At 35.9% G+C, this 23578-nt stretch overlaps 1 pseudogene; it reads left to right on the plus strand.

Moving 5' to 3' along the window:
* LOC132603859 (MADS-box transcription factor 50-like) overlaps positions 1–23578 on the plus strand; it is a 39545-nt pseudogene that overhangs the window by 10631 nt on the left and 5336 nt on the right.

The raw sequence follows: 23578 nt of genomic DNA on the forward strand, positions 1-23578 counted from the left end.
GGGATGGCGGCCAGGATGGCATATGATATGATCTGATCTGATCTGATTCTTTCTGTCCACCGCGTCCCGTACTAAGAGGGCCGGGTTCTGTTTACCGCGCCCCCAGACAGGGCCGGGATTTGTATGTTTTTATGCATGTGCCATCAGTATTTATATAAGCACATGCCTCTGTATGATTCTGTATGATTCAGTATGATTCTGCACTACTCTGCATGCATAATTCTGTCTGGCATACTTCTGTCCGTCCGTCTGAATTACGACTATGTCTGTATGTCCGTATGGATTCTGATTCTGTATGTCCGTATGGATTCTGATTCTGTACGTCCGTATGGGTTCCAATTCTGTACGTCTGCATGGATACTGATTTTGCTCGTCTGTCCGGATTATGATCTCGCCTGTCTGTCCGAACCACGATTCTGTTTATCTGTATGGGCCACAATTCTGTATGTCTGTCTGGATCATGACTTCGTCCGTCCGTCTGATTTATGGTTCTGTCCGTTATATTTCTGTGACTCCGGTTCGGACTATGATTATATCTGTTATGTTTCTGCTTTACATACTCGGTACATTTTTCGTACTGACCCCCGTTCTTCGGGGGCTGCGCTACATGCCCGCAGGTACAGACGCACCAGGTGATACGCCGCCAGCGTAGGTTTCTGACTCTGCTGTTTGAAGAGCTCCTTTGATCCGGAGCGTACACTTTTGGTATATATCTTCTGTTTTCCGCATATCCTGTATGTATGGAAATTCTGGGTACGGCGGGGCCCTGTCCCGTCATATGATTCTGTATGTCTGTAGAGGCCTGTAGATAGATGTGTGGGTTACGGGTTTCGTCTGTATGTTAGCCTTATCGGCTTATCTGTAAATGTCTGCATGTTCAGGTATATATATATATATGTTTGCGCGCGTGCCGTATCTGTATCGGCCTACTTCTGTAACATCTGTTTGAAAAAAAAAAATTTGTATGATACGAAATTCGGTCAGGTAGGTATGTACGGGTACCCAGTTAGGGTACCAGTCGCGGCCCCCGGGGTTGGGTCGTGACAATGTTAATGGAGGATATCTTCTGAGGTTATTAGAGTGTATGGGTTTTGGGCAAAAGTGGATACATTGGATCAAATACTGTATTTTAACAATAAGCTTTTCAGTACTGATAAATGGGTCACCAATAGGTATTTTCAAAACTCAAAGAGGACTCAAGCAAGGAGATCCACTTTCACCTTTTCTATTTCTATTAGCTATGGAGGGTCTCAACAAAATGGTTAAAACTGCAAATTTCATTGGTTAGATAAGAGGTTTTGATATTGCAAGAGCTGGTAGGGATAATATGAAGATTACTCACCATAATATGCAGATGATACTCTCATATTTTGTGATGCAAAAGAAGAACAACTTAAAATCTTAAGGGTAATTCTGGTTTTATTTGAAGGATTTTCTAGTTTACATATCAACGGGAGAAAAAGCTTCTTATACTCCATTAATGAAGTGCCAAATATGGAGTTGTTGAATGCTATCTTAGGTGGTGAAATTGGTGATCTACCAACCACTTATCTTGGAATGCCTTTAGGAGCAAAGTCTAAATCCACAGGAATTTGGATCAGTGTGGTTGAGCAAAGTCTAAATCCACAGGGTCTTTCGGAAACAGCTTCTTACCTTTCAAGGTGGGGGTAAGGTCTGCGTACACTCTACCCTCCCCAGACCCCACATTATGGGATTCTACTGGGCATGTTGTTATTGTTGTTGTGGTTGAGTAATGTGAGAAAAAAATGGCAAGATGGAAGACTCAATATCTATCCTTGGGTGGTAGATTGACACTTATTAACTCTGTTCTTGATGCTCTACAAACATACATAACGTCTTTATTCCCTGTGATTATCAAAAGGTTAGATAGCATAAGGAGGAATTTTCTGTGGAAAATGAACAAAGAAATGAAAGGATATCATCTGGTCAAGTGGAAAGCTTTGTTAGTAGGGAAGAAGTATGGAGGCTTAGGGATCAAGAATCTGTAAGTTCATTGTAAAGCACTCAGAATGAAATGGTTATGGAAGTACAATAATAATAATGAGAATCAACTTTTATGGGGGCAGGTCATCAGAGCTAAGTATGAAAAGGAGGATAATTGGATGACAAAAGTGGTTACTACACCATATGGAGTAATTTTATGGAGATCCATCAGAGCATTGTGGGATGAATTCAAGCTGAATACCAAGATAAAAGTGGGTAATAGGGCAAAGACTGATTTCTGGAAGGGTGTTTGGCATGAGGTAGGAAAGATGGCATTACTTTTCCCAGACATACATAATCTTGTATTGCACCAGCAAAGGAGTATAGCAGATCATTAGACCCCTCAATGATGGAGCTTTAATTTCAGGAGGCATTTAAATGACTGGAAAATTCCAAGGGTAGCTGAATTTTTTAGTACAATAGAGCAGTTCAGTGGACTGGAGATGGGGAAAGATGTGTTATGGTGGCAGGACAATAGCAAGGGAATCTTCAAGGTAAATTTAGCTTACATATGGATGAATCAGGACAATCAACAACCAAACAACTGGCCATGGAAACAAATTTGGAAAACAAAAATTCCACATAAAGTAGCATGCTTTATATGGTTACTAGCTAAGAGGCAGTGTTGACACAAGAAAATTTGATGAAAAGAGGGTTGCCACTATGCTCCTGGTGCTTTTTTGTGGTGATAATGCAGTGGCAGTTAACCATCTATTCCTACATTTCAAGGTAACATGACAACTATAGAGATTATTCTTAAATCTTAAAGGCATATCTTGGACTATGCCTGGAAAGATTCAGAGGCTCTTCACAGCTGGGAGGAAGCAGGGTTGCAAGCAAAGAATAGAGTTAGATGGAGAATTGTTCCTGCAAGCATTTGGTGGACAATCTGGAAGGAGAGAAACTCTAGGTGTTTTGAAAATGTAGAAAATAGTATGCATAAAATCAAGCTGAATTGTATTGTGTTATTATGTTTCTGGTGTAATCGAGTCTATTCTAATGATACAGTCTCCATCATTGATGTATTAGATTCAATGTGGGAGTAGGATCTCAGAAAGTAGGAATACCTTTATAAATATGGTTCAGTACAACCTATGTACTGTTTTGATCAGGATGAAATATAGATACAGTTACCAATTTCAAAAAAAGATTATTATTTGAAGGCTTAATGCATATGCGGCCCCCTAAACTTGCTTTTTTTTTTTCTTTTCATTTTGGCACCTCAACTAAGTGTTGTTCCTATTGAACCCCTGAACTCGTCCTCAAGTGTGTCTATTAAACACACTCTGACTTACATAATATTCCATCTTCAATTTAGCAACATGCTAATATATATTCTAATTTAATTATGTCATCTTTTAGCTAAGATTAACAGCAATTGAGAGGGGGAAAAAGTAGCTCTTAATTAAGTTGGCAATGAAAGAGCAGACCTAGCAGAAACCGATACATCCATGACCTAAAGAATAGCTTATCACATGTCTAAAATATTATTCCACTTTCAGTTCCCCAATTTAATTTCTGCTTCTAATAATAATCAGATTTAGTGGGTTTGATAGACACTTGAGGACGAGTTCGGGGGTTCAATAGGAACAAAACTTATTTGAGGTGTCAAAATGAAAAAAAAAAAAAAAAAAAAAGGCAAGTTTAAGGGGCCGCATATGCATTAAGCCTTATTTGAAAGGTAAAAGGCAAGGCCCATACATTAGACTTAATTAAGTTAATGGATGAAATAATCTTGACTGAGAAAGGGAAAATACAACTTTTGAGTAGAGGAGGAAACTTAAGACACATTATTGGGGCTACTAGGAAGGTTAAGTATCTAGCGACAGTTAATTAACAAATAATTGTTATTCCAAGATAACCCAAATGATTATGCCTGCTGAAAATCATGAGAGGATTTTGACACCAATAATACTTGTTGTTTGAGAGGTAAACTTTTTAGCTGCATGAAGTTTATAGAGACCATGTTCAAGGCTCCTCTCTATAAATAATTTTCCCGTTGCCCGATCTTTACAAAGAAAATAAGAAAGGTGATTTTATTCAAAGTACTCATCTTTATCAGCCGTGAATTCAAGGACATGAAATATATTGTGAAGGTGTGAGGAACGAAGGAGAGAAAAAACAAAAATCCATCATGTGCTTTGTAAGTTTCCTACATCAGTGGAGAAAATGAGTTGTTATCTCCTTATATGATTTTGGGATTATCACCTCATGAACTAACTTATAAGGTAGAGTTAGAACCCCTGTTTATTTTTTATCATGGTATTAAAACAAGACTCATTCATATTTTTGGTTTACTCAATATTGAGCCCCCATGTCCATTCTCCAAAATGTTCAATCCTATTGATGGGGGAAATAAGATGCTCTCTCCTTATAGGGTGTAGGGAACTGTTAAAGTGTCTCATATTGACGGGGGAAATAATTAAGATGCTATCTCCTTATAGGGTGTAGGGAAGTGTTAAGTGTCTCATATTGACGGGGGAAATAATTAAGATGCTATCTCCTTATGATCATTTCTCATCTCATAAGTTAGTTTATTAAGGTTGAGTTGGACCCAACATTATCATGCTTTGATATGCAAAATCAAGGTGATTATATGCTCCCTTTAAGATACCAAGATGAGTTCAGTAAAAAAGAAGGTTGAGCGAACGATACTGCCTTTTGTTGTTTAGAATTAGATTGAAAAGCAGGATTTGATCTGGTAACATGACAAAATTGTAAAAAGACTAACCTAGTTGCGCACTTGACATTAAATTGGCGGGTTAGATGAATGTGAGGAATACATTAATCTTCTTTTCAGGTACTACTAAATCACCTCCTTTATAATTGGAGAACATATTGAAACTTCTAATGATCAATGGATGAAAAGGCCAAATTTACCCCTATACTTTGAGAAAAGGGTTATATTTACCCCTATTTAAGTTTTGCTACTAGCCTCTATCCTTGCCGTTAATAAACTATTACTAACATTGACCCTCATTTCTAACGGTTGTCCATTGTGGCGTTGCCATGTCAGCTAATGAGTCCACATCAACTGTCCACTGTGGCAAGAGACTTACCAATTAAAAATGTCATGTAATTAAATAACTAAACTCTCAAGTCTCAATTTTTCATTATAGTTTTGCTATTTTTCCTTTTCTTTTTCATTTCCCCTACCATCCCAATCAATCCCCTTTCTCTCTCTTGCCCACTAATACAACTACCATAAATCAACTATAATCACTAAACAGAACTTCTTTTTTAATATCAAATTTACCCATGAAAGAATTAAATATTTGTATTGTGAGAGAATGTTTTCTCTTCAAATGGAAGAACATTAAATTCTTCAAAATCAAATTTAGCTTATGATTTTAGGATCTTTGTGGGAACCATTAAAACCTCAATTGATAGGGCTTGAGAAACTTTTAGAGCACAAAAATGAGTCGTATGGAACCATATTAACTTCAACCTTCAAACAATCTCATCTCGACAGAACACCATGAACGATTGCATCAAAATCTTCGAAAATTAAAACAGAGGAAATGGGATTCCCTGAATGGTGGTGTTTCGGTGTTGGACTGATGGTGTAACAAAACTTTAGGGGTGTTGGAGCTCACATGAGGTTAGGAGCCGATTTGCCGGAGATGGCGGATTGGACGGCAGTAGGGCGTGTTGGGTCCGAAGAGAGAGATGAAAAAGAAGAAGGGAAAGATAAATGAGTAGTGGGACCCACCACTAGAAATTATTTCAAAATATGAGAATTATTAAGAAATTAAGCTTGAAAATACTTGGTTCTTCAATGTCCAATAAGGAAATGACACATGTATATTTTTTGAGAGATTGGGGTGCCATGGTGGACAGCCTACGTGGACTCATTAATTGACATAGCATCGCCACATTGAGCAACCGTTAGTGATGGGGATAAATGTTAATATTTTATTAATGGTAAGAATAACTTACTAGGGGTAAATATAATTTTTTTCTCAAAGTACAGGGTTAAATTTGGCTCTTTTTCCTTTAATCTAGTACCCTTTCATAAGCCGGTCACGGTTAGGTTAATAATTTAACTAATACCACCTTTTTCTTTTCGAACTTTTGTTACACATAGAAGAGATATTAAAGGGAACAGGAGAGGGAATTATAAGATGGACAATTAAACCTTTATATGTTAGAATAGTTAGCGTTTGATGGAGTATTTGAGAGAAAAGAAATTTGTTCCTCATTGATAAGATATAAGAAAGTAGAAGTGTTTCTAAACAGTTCTGTCTTACTTGATTTGAATAAATTGAAGGAAATTTTGGAGAGAACCTAATTGTTTGGCATATTATATAATAATCAAAGCCGGACACTTGGGCTTGTGCCGAATATAAGCATCCTGAAATTAACAAATGTTTTAGAGCCCGTTTGGATTAGCTGAAAAAAATGACTTTTAAGCATAAGTGCTTAAAGTACTTTTAAGTGCTGAAAGTTATTTTATAAATAAGCAGTTACTTGTGTGGATAAAAAAGCTTAAAGGGTTTTTAGAAGTAAGGGATATAAGGGATAAAAAGGTAAAGTTGTTGGTCAAATCAAAATGACTTTTAAGCCAAAAAAAAATAAGTTGGGGTTGAGCAACTTCTTAGTTTTGCCTTATTTGAAGCACTTTTTAACTTAATTTAAGTTGTTTTCTATTTTTGTCAAACACTCAAATAAGTTAAAAATGGCTTATAAGCTGGTTTGACCAACTTATAAGCCAATCCAAACGGGCTCTTAGAGCTAGTTTGGATGGGCTTAAAAAAAGCAGCTAAGCCAAAAAAAAAATGAAATTGGGGTAGCCCAACTTATTTTTTTGGCTTATAAGCAGTTTTCACCTTATAAGCTGTTTTAGATAAGCTAAGCCAAACAGGCCCAATTAATTTTTGGGCTTATTTTAAGCACAAAATAGCTTTAAGCTGACAAGCCAAACACTCAAAAAAACTTAAAACAGCTTATAAGCAACTTATAAGCTAATCCAAACGGGCTCTTAGTCACCTATCAGATTCATTTTCCGGACAATGACATATATACATAAGAATATGGTATATTTATAAAATGTGACGATACTTTTTAGTTTACAAAATATAACATGGATTTCTTACAAAATATATATGAAAATTTTCGCTCAAGATTTTGTGTATGAAAACTGTATGAAATGTTTATATCTCGCTCAAGGCTTAAAAATTTTCGCTCAATATTTTGTGTATGAAAACTGTATGAAATATGTATATCTCACTAAAGGTTTAAAAATTTCACTTAAAATTTTGTGTATGAAATATGTATATCTCGCTCAAGGCTTACAAATTTTACTCAAAATATGTATAGATTTCTTACATTATTCTTTGGAAAACTTTATCGCTGCTACTTCCGACATTTGAATACCAATTAAAAACTATATTTCCTTCATCTAGCGGTTATCTTTGTGGAGGTTGTGAAATTGTAGTAAATTCATACTCTTCTCCTCATGATCAACATTTTTCACTTAAAGCAATCACTGATGTTGCAGCCATAATTATGGAGGATGATAGAGAAATAATAGCACAAAAAGCCACCGTTTCTCTCCTCGAGTTAGCATGCGTGACACGCTTCATTATGCTTTCCAATTAAAATAAGAGACTTTTAGAGGAGCTTTATTTTTTCAGATTAATTGCCAAGGCCGAATTCTAGCCCGTATACGGTAAACCTTTTTTGAGTGTCACTATATGTTCCTTTGCAATAATCAATTTTTTGCAATTCGGTTATCAACTCTGACATAACTGGACATAGACATCTGTTATAATTCTTAGATCTGAAGCAGAGGTTGAGTAGAAGGGGGAGAAGGGGAAGGGAAGCGTGGGCGGTTGGGAAAAGGGCAAGGGAAGTGTGGGTTTTTATATTTCCAGATCTGGTATGATTTATTAATAAATTGTTATGTTTTTGTAAATAAGAAAAATATTCTTATATTTTGTGAATAGTGTCTTAAGTGGTATTATTGGGTCATTTCCCCTTTTTCCTATTCATTTAATACGTTTTTGTTACTAATTAATTATTCAAAACATTTTTTATAGTCTTTCTATTCAAATACGTGATTGTTTTTTCAAAAAGGTGCTTGTTTATAAGGATTCAGTCTGTTAATTCCAACAGTCTCGTGGAGGTATTATAGGTACCCGTGTCGTCTCCAAAAATAAAGTATTAGAATTCATCTATTTTTAGTTCTTGTGGAGAGTTCGAGTTATTTGTTGAAAACTCGAAATTCATTTTGGTTTTGTAAAATCCTAGAGAAATTCTTCCATCAACCCTACAACACATAAGTGAGGTTAAGTTTCTTAAGGACTATAATTACATTATCAAATTAAAGCCGATTTATATGTTCCCTATTTTTGGAATTTAATTTAATTCTAAAATCACAACAAAGTAGAAGTTAAAATTGCCAATCAGCTAGACTATCGTGATTCCCCAACTTTATACCACCTCATTTTTCGTCCCATTATTGTTTAGTAACATATTGGAGAACTAATAGTGTGATTTCTTTGATTTTTTTTCTTTTTACAGTACTAAAAAGACAATAGAACGTTATCAGAAGAATGACAAGAATTTGAAACATGACAAACTATTACTTCGACAGACTACAGAGGTTAGTATCCTTTTCGTTTATGCCATGTTTATATATGCTATATATATATATATATATATATATATATATCTATATATATATATATATATATATATATATATATATATATATATATATATATATATATATTTTACAAGAGTTTTAAGTTTTATTCTTTGGCGGTATAAAAACACAACACAGTCAATTCACTTGTAAAGTAATAATACAAAAAATATTATAAAAAAACGTTAACTATGGTAACTAGCTCTATAAAATTGTAAGCAATCTGTTGTAATAGATTAAATTACTTGACCGTGTAAAAAATCTTTAAAATGTTAGTTTATATAACTCAATTCATTTTAATTTGCAATCACAATATTAGTACCGTAAGTGGTGGAGCCAGGATTTCCGCCGAAGGGGTTCAAAATATAAAAAAGTAAACATACGAAGAAAAGCCTAAGAGGGTTCAACATCTATTATATATACATAAAAAATAATTTAACCTTATAAAAATAGTATTTTCTTCCGCCGAGGGGGTTCGGATGAACACCCTCGATCGACATAATGTGGCTCCGCCACTGAGTACCGTGAGCATCACTATACTTGTGGAGCTCAACTTGCCTATAGTTCAATCTTTCTATTATCATATTGCTTGTGTATGGGTAGCTTCTAATTTTCTCATCTTCTTAGTAGTGTTTAGTACGCATAGCATTTGAATTGATGCGATACTTAATAGTGGTGTGCATAAGTTTAAGGGATATCCTAAACCGTAATTTTCAAAAATACTCCCTCTGTCTCAATTTATGTGATACAGTTCGGATTTCGAGAGTCAAACTTTTTTATTTTGACCGTGAATTCGGACATACAATCTTTAGGTTTTTGGAAAAATAATTTACATACTTAGAAACTACATAAAAAGTACTAATAGTCACGATAATTAACAATTTAAAATATTTATAGGGCATATGAATAAATCGCGGTCAAAAGATTTTCTTGTTTAACTCTCAAAATCTAAATTGTATCACATAAATTAGGACAGAGGGAGTACTACAAGACCAAACTCACCCGAACATCATCGGTATCGGGAAAGTTCTTTGATTCATCATGAACATCGACCAACAATCTTCAAAATAGTACTAACATGCTCAATACGCATAACTTACCTTTTGACGTAATCTCTAACCATCAAATATTTTATGTTGATATTACAAAAGATTCTCTATGGCCTTGAAAAAAAATCACCTTCCTAAATCCCAAACGTGTATGACGTAGCTTCATAGTAATGCTATAAACTGAGACTCAAATGTGGATGTTGCAACAATATTTTGCTATACACTTATGCAAGAATCATCACCTCCAACAAGAAGGAACATGTACCCCGAAGTAAATTTACACCAGTCCATATTTGGGACTGAATATCCAACCACCTTTAAGGTCCCGGAATATTTAAAAGTAAAGTTTAAAATTCTTGGTTCCTTGCAAATATTTTATAACCCTTGTACCAACTTTCTAACGATCAAGACTGATTACTTTAATATTTTCCAAACATTTCTACTTGAAACGCAATATTGGGTTAGTATAGATTTGTGCATACATAGAAATTCTATGTTTTTCAGTTGATCTTGCTATAAGTTTGTTATGTTTGATAACGGGTGCTGCTATAGATGAACAGCTCTTCATTCAGAACTTTTTCAATATAGGCTCCTAAAGTTTTTTTGTTTGTTGAATTGTTTTGTAGCATTTGAAAGAGGAGGTTATTAGCATGGGTAGGAAGCTGGAGCTTCTTGAAAACTCTAAAAGGTTCTCTACTACTTTTCAATGCTGCATTAATATCATAATTAAGCTAAGCAATAAGCAACAAATTGGCATGATTCTGAAATATTTCGTTTCTTCTTGTTTATTGCAGAAGGCTTTTAGGAGAAGATTTAGATTCTTGCTCCGTTGATGAACTTGAAGAGGTTGAAGAACAGTTAGATCGAAGTTTAAGAAACATTAGGGCAAGAAAGGTATTACAAACCCTCCGTCTTAATTTAAACGTCTGAGTTTGACTGAGCACGAATTTAAGAAACTAAGTACGCGTTTGGACTGCGATATGAAATTGTAATTTCAAATCAGCATTTGTTTATGCAATTTGCATAAAATTTTAATTTCAACTTCATATCATGATTTCAAATCCTAAATCATCAAAAAAGGTATGAATTGAGATTCCAAATCATGATTTCAAAAATTTTAAATGTAAAACTTGACCCATTAGTTTATATTTTGTAAACAAATATCCATAAGTTAATAGATATATTCACCAATTATTTATATCAAATATTAAATGATCTGCAAGTTGATAGTATATTATAACAAATTTACTCTTATTAATCATGCGAGGGATTATATTAAAGAGTAGTTACGTACTACAACTCATGTTCAATTTTCTTTTTTATTGAACTAAAGTTTGATCAATTAATATTATATATTTTAAAAAGACCTTCTTGTAGCGTATTAATTTTATAAACTATGATTTGCTCATTTAATAAGATTGTATACGATTTTCTTCTCTTTTTTATGGTTTTCACAACTTGTGGGTTTTTTATCTCTATGAGCAAACATACAACTAAAGAAATTCAAATCGCATGTCCAAATAAAACTTCAACTTCAAATTATCATGATTTCACATCACTGATTTCAAATTATGTTCACTCCTAATACTTTTGAATCTTGTGGATTTAAACTAAAGATGTGTTGATGTATCAAAATGCCTCTTTGACTGTTGTAGTCCTAATTAAACATGTCATTTAGAATGTTGAAACTAGAGAGTGACCAAATATAAAAAGAAAACATTTTTTGTAAACAGCTGACACTTAAATTGAAACGAAGGAGAATAGTAACTTTGTTGCTGTTGTTGCTGCTGCTCTTTGTTATTTTGTGTGGTTAGGTGATGTTGACTCGTATCGTAGCTACCAAATGATAATCTATTTGATTGTGTACAAATTTGCGAAAAAATGACGACTTGGAACTTTATTTAACTATGCCATAATTGTTTGTAGCTATAGATAAAACTATTGGAAACTTATACTAATATTTAACACGATAGTATTTGTGTGACTATAAAATTTCTCGCGTAAAATGTGAAGTTTAAGTTAAATGAAATTATTTTTAAAATTAATAAGAAATCATTCTTTTTTAAAAAGACTAAAAGAAAACATGTTCTTGCAAAAGTGAAATGGATGAAGTAATAGTGTAAAGTGAAGCTCTTACAATGGAATTAATATTCGGCAATCTTCTTCCGTTTTATTCCAGAACCAGCTATTCATGGAACATATTGTTCTTCTAAAGGACGAGGTAAATGCATACTACTGTATCCAGAAGATTAATTAGTTTATTAATCTATTTATTTACATTTCAGTTTTTATAAGTTTCTTTCTTCTCAGGAAAAAGCCCTACGGGAGGAAAATGCAGAATTGCGGAAAAAGGTGAAAAATTTCTTGAATTTATTAATTTTTCTTACCGCTCCCTGTGTTAGGTCTAAGGTTTCACCTATTAATTTTGATGATAACAAACCAACATAAGTTTTAATAAAAGAACATTTACCTGTGGTAAATTTATTTTTGGTATAGGTTTATTTGATGAAAAAAGGGATTTGGTGAAGATCTAATCAAATATGGAAAAGAAGATATTACGAGATGGAATTGAGGAAGAAGATGCGGAAGAAAAATACTTACCCAAATCAAGGTGCAAGAATTATGGAAAGAATATTTACTACAATCCTATGGAAGGAAAATATTCTACAAAAGGAAAAGATCAAAATCAATTTGTTGCTCAAGGAAGATCCAAAATCTGTGGAGTATCAAAAAAATCTCAAGTTCACAAAAGAGTCCATATTCAAAGTGATTAAAGTCCAAATTCAAGAAGACGAATGTGATTACATTCTAATCAAGATTCACGGTGAATGAAGACGATCTTGAAATTCTCTTGGGTTGCTTAAATAAGAGCTCATGCTTGTACAAGCCAGAAAAAGAGTGCAGAGAAATTATTGGGGAGAACATTATTATTATTATTATCTTGGAGAAAAATAAATTCAATTTTAAATCTCAAATTTGAATACACTTTGGAAGGAAGGTGTCGTTCCCAGTTACTACAAAATCAAGAACTACAAATAATCTTGACCGAGATATTTTCCAAGAGCAAGGATCAAATATTTTGGAAAGTATTTGCATCAAAGGAAGGTAACAAGATTTGTGGTGCAAGGAAGAGGCAAATAAAAAGAAAATCTTGCTGGCACCAATTAAAGAGAAGTGGACAAAAAAGGAAGCACATCATCCAAGAAGAATATTTCACAAGTCCATATAAGTAATTAATGAAGGGAGATGCAGTAATGGTATTGAGTTATATAAGGAATGAGAATAATCATTGATGACTCATTCCTTAATAAATGTTCTCTCCTAATGAGATAAAGAAGTCCATTTAAGCACGGTAGAAGCATCACCAAAGATATGCCATCCAATATAGATCCAGAATTAATATTTCGGAGCTATCAAACTATGGAAAGCGAATCGCTGAGCTGTTTTACTGCTACAGAAAGATATTGTTGCAACGGTCGAAACTAAAAAAGAGCAAGTATAAAATAGGAGCAAGCGAAGTAGAGAAAAAGTACGCAACCACTTATACTTTCGTCTCAACCTTCTCAAGTTCTTTGCTCTACTTTTCATAAGCATTGTAATCCTGAGTGACTTACTGTGTAAACAAAAAAAAATAGGAGAGATATAGTATAGTTGGTGAGGCTTTGTATTGAGAGGTTGTGTCATTGTTCGTTTATTCAGTGAAAACCAAAGAGTCGTTGTTGGTGAGCGAGTGAAAAACCAACTTTGTACGTTGTTGGTGAGCGTGTTAAAACCAAACCTTGTTCGTTGTTGGTGAGCGAGTGAAAACCAACCTTGTAAAAACGTTGGTGGTGAACGAGGAAAACCACAAAGGCTGTACTCAACTCAAACTAGAAAGAGCTTAAAGAGATAACCTCCTTGCAACCCAAGGGGGCTGGATTAGGATACCACATTGGTTCCGAACCAGTATAAAAATTCCTGGTGTTATTTATTTTATTGCTCTCATCTTATATTCTCCACCCTTACTATTTATTGTGGTTTATACTTGTGCAAATCGAAGGACTGATAATTTTGTGTAGGTTGTCTCGCTATCAGTCGACTGGCACCAAACAGTAGTCAACTAGATTTTTTAAACAAGCTTACAATTCAACCCCCCCCCCCCCTCCCCCCCCCCCCCCCCCCTACTCTTGTACTTTCAATTGGTATCAGAGCCTCGTCTCACATTTTTGTTTTTGCTTAACAGCAAGTGAGGAAAGATCCATGGCAGGGCATCAAATTACTGAAGCCATATTTCAAGAGGGACTCTCAACAAGCAGGCCACCCTACTTCAATAGATTATACTACAGTCAGTGGAAAGCCAGAATGAAGATCTATGTTCAATCGACAGATTATAGCCTGGCTAGTTATTCAGAATGGGCCACAACCTATTCCAAATAATAGTGATGGAAAGAAGGTTGAAAAAGAGACATCTATGTTTGACTACACAAAAGAATATTTGGATATTATGGAAACAAATGCTAGAGCAATGTACCTGCTCTATTGTGCTCTTGGTGAAGAAGAATATGAGAAAATATCCGCTTGTAAAACTGCTAAAGTAATATGGGACAGATTGGAAGCTATCCATGAGGGCACCGTAAAAACTAAGGAATATCAAGAAAACTTCGATAAGGCATCCAACAATGTCAAACGGAAAAGAAGAAAGAAGCAAAAAGCTCAATCCATCCAGAATCAAAAGGTCCAACAAAGAGAGAACATACACTGCTACGAATGTGGTAAACTTGGACATATTAAATTAAAGTGTCCTAACAACAAGAAGAAGAATAATTCTAGAATTTCAACTTGGAGCGACGAGGATGAATCTGATAAAGAGAGTAATCACGGAGAAATGGCGCTCATGTGCTTCCTGGAAGGAAAAGAAACCGACAAAAACCATAGAACCTCTTCTTTAAGTGACGAGGAAGAAACCGACGAGGTATGTCATACTCCTATCATGACTTGTAATAATTGTGATGATTTGCAGGAAACTCTAGATCTATCTTTGAAAGATTTGCAAAGAATTCTTGGTGCATTTAAGAAAGTTCAACGAGAAAATAAAGACTTGGATATTCGACTTAAGGAATGTCAGACTAAATATGACTTACTTCAAGAAGAAAATTCTGAGTTGCACAAGCAAATGAAGACTTTGCACAAATCTTCTAGTCACCACTTTGATCAAAGGAAGTCGACTCATCTCCTTAAGAACTACCAGTTGACTGAAAAGTGGTCCACCAGTAGATGCCCTACTTCAACCAAGTCAACTCAGGTAAGGTTCAAGTCGACTAATAAGGTAACTGCAGGTGATGTTATATCCCGTATTTTACATACTCAGATGATTCCAGATAATTGTGACTAGTAAGAGATAAGGCAATATTTTGATCTTAATCAATACATGAGTTGTTCATGAAAGTATTGATGCGGAAATATTGAGGAAAGCTAAGGGCAAAATTGAAATTTGGAAAAAGGTTTCATGAATTACAAGAATTACTCACAAATAATTGGGCTTGGAAAAAAAAGGAAATAAGCCCAAAGTGGCCAGCCAAAAAGGGGGACATGGGCCAAGGCCCATGTAAAGGCTAATTAAGTAAATAAAAGGGAAAAAGGGCCACTATTATTCATCATTGTTCAAGAACTTTCAAGAAAAGAAATTGAGAGCAAGAGGAAGAGGAAGAGGCCTTTCGGCCAAGAAAAGAAAAAAAAATTCTTGAAGCCTTCAACTTGATTCAAAAAAAAAATTTCTTCTAGTATTCCTACTAATTCAAGGGTCCTCTTTAACGTGCTATAATTATTGAAGCAAGAAAAATATCTATTCTTGCAAAAGGCAATTTTAGCTAAGAGAGAAGATAAGTGGAAAAGGTAAGAATTCAATCTATTTTTATATGTTATGAATGGTTTGTGTATGTTGTAGTATGTGGAAATGGATGGAAATCATGAAACTATGCATGTTGGGGTGTGGCCGTGTATATGTATGTGTGTGGCCGTGTGTGTTGTGTAAGATTAAGGGGCCAATTTTGCTTAGTATTTTGGTTGTTGTTATGGATTCCATGTTGATAATGAAAGTTTAATGATCCTAGTGAAGTTGTAATGGTTGGAGACTTGTTTTAGAGGTTAATGTGAATTGAATATAGTCTTCTTGTAACTATGGAAAACAATGTTGTTAGTGTGTGAATTGTTGGTGAAGTTCATGGAAGTGAAAGAAGAAAATGTGTTGTTGTTGTTATTGTTCTTGTTCCATTTGGAAGGTTTCGGGTGGCATAGCCTATGGGTTGGAATATTGTGAATATTGTACGGATTGTTTGAAGTATTCTTGAACATTGTTTAAATGGTTGCGGATTGGTATTGGGATATGTAAACAATTATGAATTGAACGTAAATGGAAAGTCGTCAAAGTTTGTAGAAAGAAGTTGTTAATGTTAGTATGCTTTTTGAACTTACTGTAGATATTGTTAGAATAATTGTTGGTATTGTTGTTGATATTTTGGCCGAGTTAAATTCTCGGATATGTTGTTGCATTTTTGGCCGAGTTAGGTTCTCGGGGATGATGTGTTTACAATAAATGCTGCCGAAATTTCGACAGATTATAAGTGAATTTGTTTGAGAAGCTAAGGCAAGTGAACGACAATGAATCTAATGATTATGCAAAATCTTCTTGAATGTAGAATAGCAAGCTTGGATGAATAAGCGTAGCTAATAAGGCGTGACACAGGTATGTAAGGCTTACCTTTCTTTCTTTTGGCATGATCTCTATGAAATGAACAAATGACGTATATGTATGAATTCAAAGAAATTTCCTATTCTTAGAGCCACTAGGATGGCTAATATCCTTGACTTCCATAAGGTATTTCAGATGGTGTTGATGCGTACCCATAATGTCCGACGTCCGTTTAATATGTTTCAGTATGACATTCGAAAGAAAATTAATATGACTAAAGTTTGGATTTCCCAAATATTAACACGTTCGATTATTCCATCGGGTCTTGGATATGTTTGATACATACATATGATTCCAAAAGTTCTATTTGATTTGCTCTATAACGATATCCGAAAGATACTTGACATGGTTATGACTTTGATTTTCCGAAAATGGCTTCTGAAACGCCTCTAGAGCGTTCTGTTCTTCAAACGCTCGTAACTTTCTCATACTATGTCGGATTGACCCGAAACTTGTTTCTGCGCCTTCAGTGGTCGGCGAGTATACTTGTCCACCGAGTCTTAAAATTAATTTATATATATATGGTTCTCACTACCCCGCTCGTGCGTGCTACTATTGTATCGTCCGCCGAGCCTCGGGCCGGTTATATCATTGTGTGCACTATGCTATATTCGCCACTAAGTTGTTATGTTATATATGGATCGGAGCCGACGCCTCGGCAACATGATATGTTCTGTTTTCTGTATATATGAACAAGATATGCTTTTCAAAGGAAGTATTATTATGGATATGTATATGCTGACATGATGAGATGATGATGTGTTATGGTGGCCAGGAGGGCATATGATGATTTGATCCACCGAGTCCCTCACTAGAGGGTCGGGTACGGTATATATGTATATATGTATGGATCGGGCTGCACGTTCCGTAACAGTATATATGTATGGATTGGGCTTCACGTTCCGCAGCAAAATAATATATTTATGGATCGGGCCGAACGTTCCTCGGCAGTATATGTTATATTTATGGATCGGGCTGCACGTTCCGCAGCAAAATAATATATTTATGGATCGGGCCGATCGTTCCTCGGCGGTATATGCTATATTTATGGATCGGGTTGGACGTTCCGCAGCAAAATAATATTTTTATGGATCGGGCCGAACGTTCCTCGGCAGTATATGTTATATATGTGTGTGGATCGGGCCGTACGTTCCTCGGCACTAATATGTTAAATGCGGATCGGGCCGTACGTTCCTCGGCACTATCATACTACATGTGTATCGGTTATGTGTATATATGATATATGATGATTTCACCGCGTCCCTTACTAGAGGGCCGGGGCACGTTATACGATATGTGATATACGATGATGGTATACATGGTTTTTATTTATGATTTATGATGACATACACGACTTTCATTTGAAAAGGCAAGTACTTTGATGTTCTAAAAGTTCATACTTGATTCTGGTAAATCCCTGTTCAGCTATGATTCTCTTTTACTGTAATTCTTGCCTTACATGCTCAGTACATTTTCCGTACTGACCCCCTTTCTTCGGGGGCTGCGTTTCATGCCACGCAGGTACACCGAGATGAGTTGAAGCTACTATAGAAGATGTTCCAGCGGAGATGGCAACTCCATTTGCTCCTGGAGTGTTGCCGAGTCAGGGTATGTGTGCTATGAGGTTTTGTACGAAGTTAGAGACTTTGCAGACAGAGTCGTGGGTATTGGTTGTCAGTTCTGTAGGCGGCTTCATCAGCCGATGTGTCTTTTGTGCCATGTTATAAACTCTATATGATTACAGATTTTGTCTGATTTGAGAACGATATAAAGAAAGTTTCTGAAAGCTCTGTTATGTATGTCATTTCGGTTTGATTTAAAAGTTCAAGAAAAAAAAATTATGTGTGCACTAAGAGTCAGCGAGTTCGCTCGGCTTCGGGAATAGGGTCGGGTGCCCATCACACCCTAACGAGGTTAGGGTGTGACAAAGTGGTATCAGAGCAGGTTGTCCTAGGGGTTGTCTGCAAAGTCGTGTCCAGTAGAGTCCTGCTTATGGTGTGAAGCGCGCCACATTTATAAACAGGAGGCTACAGGGCATCTAGGGATTGTTGACCTTCTTTCTGTCATAGATCGTGCAATAGAGTCAAGTCATAGGAAAATGAAATTCCATATATAAGCCTTACATATGACGGGAGGAGGTAAGTGATGATATGGAAAGTCACTGCGGTAAGTATTGATATATTTGATCTGTTACCTGAAATTGGCAGTTCCGGAGCTAGAATGTGATAAATAGCCGTATGCTCTGTGAGGTATTGTTGATATTTGCTGTGTACAGATTTTGAAAGGAAAGAATGGTATAAGAGGAACCAGGTCTGTTGAATGATTGAGAGAAAGTTGACAAGCAGTTTTGCTGTAGATTATTATGTACGGATGGTGAGTGGAAATCTGAACATACTGATACCTGAGTACTTATAAGAAATGGCGACGAAGGACAGTTATGCACATGGGTGAGAGGTAAACACTGGAAATTGAAAAGGGTAAAATAGTAATTATAAAGGGAAAGACGTGTTACGAGAATGTCTCGAAATCTGTAAGACTTCGACCTACTACAGATCATATAATAAAGGTCATGCGAGAAAGTGGACGTGATTATATCAGCATTAAGGCACTGAATTCCATCGAGGTTTCGAGGTTAAGCGTGCTAAGGTGGGACAAATTTCAGGACGGGTGACCACCTGGGAAGTGTGCAAGAAATCCTAAAGATTTAGATGTAAGAGACGGATGAAAAGCTAGAGTAACCTAAAGGGAAGCTAGAGTATATGGGATGGTTGGAGGCCACGAGAGGTCGCGTAGGACGAGACAGACTAGCCTGGTGAAGAGATAGAAAGTGCGTCACAACTCTGGAATTAGGATAGGCTTGAATAGCGTTTGGAGGTATTTTGTGGACAAGGTAGTAGCAACTATACATATATATATATATATATATATATATATATATATATATATATGAATGCGTAGGATATCCCATATGTGATTGTCTCGGTGGGCATGTGTGTGTCCCAGCAACCGGTGCCACGGTAAAGAAGGTATTAACCAAATAAGGGTGCCAAAGTTTCAATATGTTATGCCCAGAGTTGGAAAGAAAACGAGGAATAAGGTGATTATCGTAGACGAAGGTACTCGAATACAGTTGGCATACAAGGATCCCCTTTAAAAAGGGGGGGAGGGGGGGAGAACATATTGTATTGGACTTAAAAGGATATCTGAAAGAAGTAGAAGCCGACATGAAAGGAAAGTAGAGAAGACACCTTAAGAGAATGCTTCATGCCAGCATGAATTCTGCTATGTTTATGCTACAATTTGAATCCCTCATATCGGGTAAATTGGCGTCGTACCTAAGTAGGCAGCGACATGTTTTAAGGGGTAACAGAGGGAGCAAGAAAAATCTACAAGCTAAACTCCCGAAGGATAATGAAGAAAACGATAAGATTCAAAGGGATATTTCGGACAATAACGACTATTGAAATAAAAGATTTCATCGGGTACGAGAAAATAGTTCGTGGACTATTAATTATATGAAACATGAGAAGATATGCCATGGAATTATATGAACCATCGATGTAAAGTGATGCTCGATCATATTTATAAGGAATCCACACCGAAGGGCCAACAAGGAAAAACGATGGATGAAACGAGCGCCAACACAAAAAAAATAAAGACAAGTATACTTGAGTTGAGAAATGCGAGGGAAGGAAGTAAAGAAAAAGTTGTTGTAAGAACTCAAGAGGTTGCGAGCTAAGAAGTTAGGTGAATTCAAATCATAAGTCACCATAAAAGCGACTGGACTGCGAAGGGTAATAATTAGCAAAGAAACATTATGTACATATGTTTTGGGTAAATATTCGGAATGAAAGATTAAAAGGGATAGTGACAAGGACGTAAAGAAACAGGGGGGCGAAGAAAAGGGAACACCAAAAAACCGATGGATAATTATAGTATGATAAGCAAGACTGTAATACTGTAGATCAAATGAGAGCAAGGAACAGCCTGTGGCCATATGGATCGTTAAGCGAAGATTGCGTACCAAAAACAGGGCTTCTATTAGGGTGTGACAACGAATCAATAACAGAAAAGAGATAATCTGGGAGCACAAAGATCATGAGTGGGCACAGCTGATTAGAAAGCCCATGACACGGAATGAGGACTCATGTAAAGACTAAGAAGTTTGATTATAAAGTAAATAGGGTGAGAGATAAGGAATGGGCAGGAAGAAAAAGGACAACTATAAAAAGGAGCCTCCCGAAGTATTATGACACCCCATGAGGCCAGTTTAACATTCGAGGACGAATGTTCTAAAGGACGGGAGGATGTTATATCCCGTATTTTACATACTCGGATGATTCCAGATAATTGTGACTAGTAAGAGATAAGACAATATTTTGATCTTAATCAATACATAAGTTGTTCATGAAAGTATTGATGCGGAAATATTGAGGAAGGCTAAGGAAAAAATTGGAAATTTGGAAAAAGGTTTCATGAATTACAAGAATTACTCACAAATAATTGGGCTTGGAAAAAAAAAGGGAAATAAGCCCAAAGTGGTCGGCCAAAAAGGGGGACATGGGCCAAGGCCCATGTAAAGGCTAATTAAGTAAATAAAAGGGAAAAAGGGCCACTATTATTCATCATTGTTCAAGAACTTTCAAGAAAAGAAATTGAGAGGAAGAGGAAGAGGCCTTTCGGCCAAGAAAAGAAAAAACAATTCTTGAAGCCTTCAACTTGATTCAAAAAAATAATTTCTTCTAGTATTCCTACTAATTCAAGGGTCCTCTTTAACGTGCTATAATTATTGAAGCAAGAAAAATATCTATTCTTGCAAAAGGCAATTTTAGCCAAGAGAGAAAATAAGTGGAAAAGGTAAGAATTCAATCTATTTTTATATGTTATGAATGGTTTGTGTATGTTGTAGTATGTGGAAATGGATGGAAATCATGAAACTATGCATGTTGGGGTGTGGCCGTGTATATGTATGTGTGTGGCCGTGTGTGTTGTGTAAGATTAAGGGGCCAATTTTGCTTAGTATTTTGGTTGTTGTTATGGATTCCATGTTGATAATGAAAGTTTAATGATCCTAGTGAAGTTGTAATGGTTGGAGACTTGTTTTAGAGGTTAATGTGAATTGAATATAGTCTTCTTGTAACTATGGAAAACAATGTTGTTAGTGTGTGAATTGTTGGTGAAGTTCATGGAAGTGAAAGAAGAAAATGTGTTGTTGTTGTTATTGTTCTTGTTCCATTTGGAAGGTTTCGGGTGGCATAGCCTATGGGTTGGAATATTGTGAATATTGTACGGAGTTTTTGAAGTATTCTTGAACATTGTTTAAATGGTTGCGGATTGGTATTGGGATATGTAAACAATTATGAATTGAACGTAAATGGAAAGTCGTCAAAGTTTGTAGAAAGAAGTTGTTAATGTTAGTATGCTTTTTGAACTTACTGTGGATATTGTTAGAATAATTGTTGGTATTGTTGTTGATATTTTGGCCTAGTTAAATTCTCGGATATGTTGTTGTATTTTTGGCCGAGTTAGGTTCTCGGGGATGATGTGTTTACAATAAATGCTGCCGAAATTTCGGCAGATTATAAGTGAATTTGTTTGAGAAGCTAAGGCAAGTGAACGACAATGAATCTAATGATTATGCAAAATCTTCTTGAATGTAGAATAGCAAGCTTGGATGAATAAGCGTAGCTAATAAGGCGTGACACAGGTATGTAAGGCTTACCTTTCTTTCTTTTGGCATGATCTCTATGAAACGAACAAATGACGTATATGTATGAATTCAAAGAAATTTCCTATTCTTAGAGCCACTAGGATGGCTAATATCCTTGACTTCCATAAGGTATTTCAGATGGTGTTGATGCGTACCCATAATGTCCGACGTCCGTTTAATATGTTTCAGTATGACATTCGAAAGAAAATTAATATGACTAAAGTTTGGATTTCCCAAATATTAACACGTTCGATTATTCCATCGGGTCTTGGATATGTTTGATACATACATATGATTCCAAAAGTTCTATTTGATTTGCTCTATAACGATATCCGAAAGATACGTGACATGATTATGACTTTGATTTTCCGAAAATGGCTTCTGAAACGTCTCTAGAGCGTTCTGTACTTCAAACGCTCGTAACTTTCTCATACTATGTCGGATTGACCCGAAACTTGTTTCTGCGCCTTCAGTGGTCGGCGAGTATACTTGTCCACCGAGTCTTAAAATTAATTTATATACATATGGTTCTCACTACCCCGCTCGTGCGTGCTACTATTGTATCGTCCGCCGAGCCTCGGGCCGGTTATATCATTGGGTGCACTATGCTATATTCGCTACTAACTTGTTATGTTTTATATGGATCGGAGTCGACGCCTCGGCAACATGATATGTTCTGTTTTTTGTATATATGAACAAGATATGCTTTTCAAAGGAAGTATTACTATGGATATGTATATTCTGACATGATGAGATGATGATGTGTTATGGTGGCCAGGAGGGCATATGATGATTTGATCCACCGAGTCTCTCACTAGAGGGTCGGGTACGGTATATATATATATATATATATGTATGGATCGGGCTGCACGTTTCGCAGCAAAATAATATATTTATGGATCGGGCCGAACGTTCCTCGACAGTATATGTTATATTTATGGATCGGGTTGCACGTTCCGCAGCAAAATAATATATTTATGGATCGGGCCGAACGTTCCTCGGCAGTATATGTTATATTTATGGATCGGGCCGAACGTTCCTCGACAGTATATGTTATATTTATGGATCGGGCCGAACGTTCCTCGGCAGTATATGTTATATATGTGTGTGGATCGGGCCGTACGTTTCTCGGCACTAATATGTTAAATGCGGATAGGGTCGTGCATTCCTCGGCACTATCATACTACATGTGGATCGCTCATGTGTATATATGATATATGATGATTTCACCGCGTCTCTTACTGGAGGGCCGGGGTACGTTATACGATATGTGATATACGATGATGGTATACATGATTTTCATTTATGATTTATGATGACATACACGATTTTCATTTGAAAAGGCAAGTACTTTGATGTTCTAAAAGTTCATACTTGATTCTGGTAAATCCCTGTTCAGCTATGATTCTCTTTTACTGTAATTCTTGCCTTACACGCTC

This window comes from Lycium barbarum, chromosome 7, assembly GCF_019175385.1.
Source record: "Lycium barbarum isolate Lr01 chromosome 7, ASM1917538v2, whole genome shotgun sequence".
Taxonomy (NCBI): Eukaryota; Viridiplantae; Streptophyta; class Magnoliopsida; order Solanales; family Solanaceae; genus Lycium; species Lycium barbarum.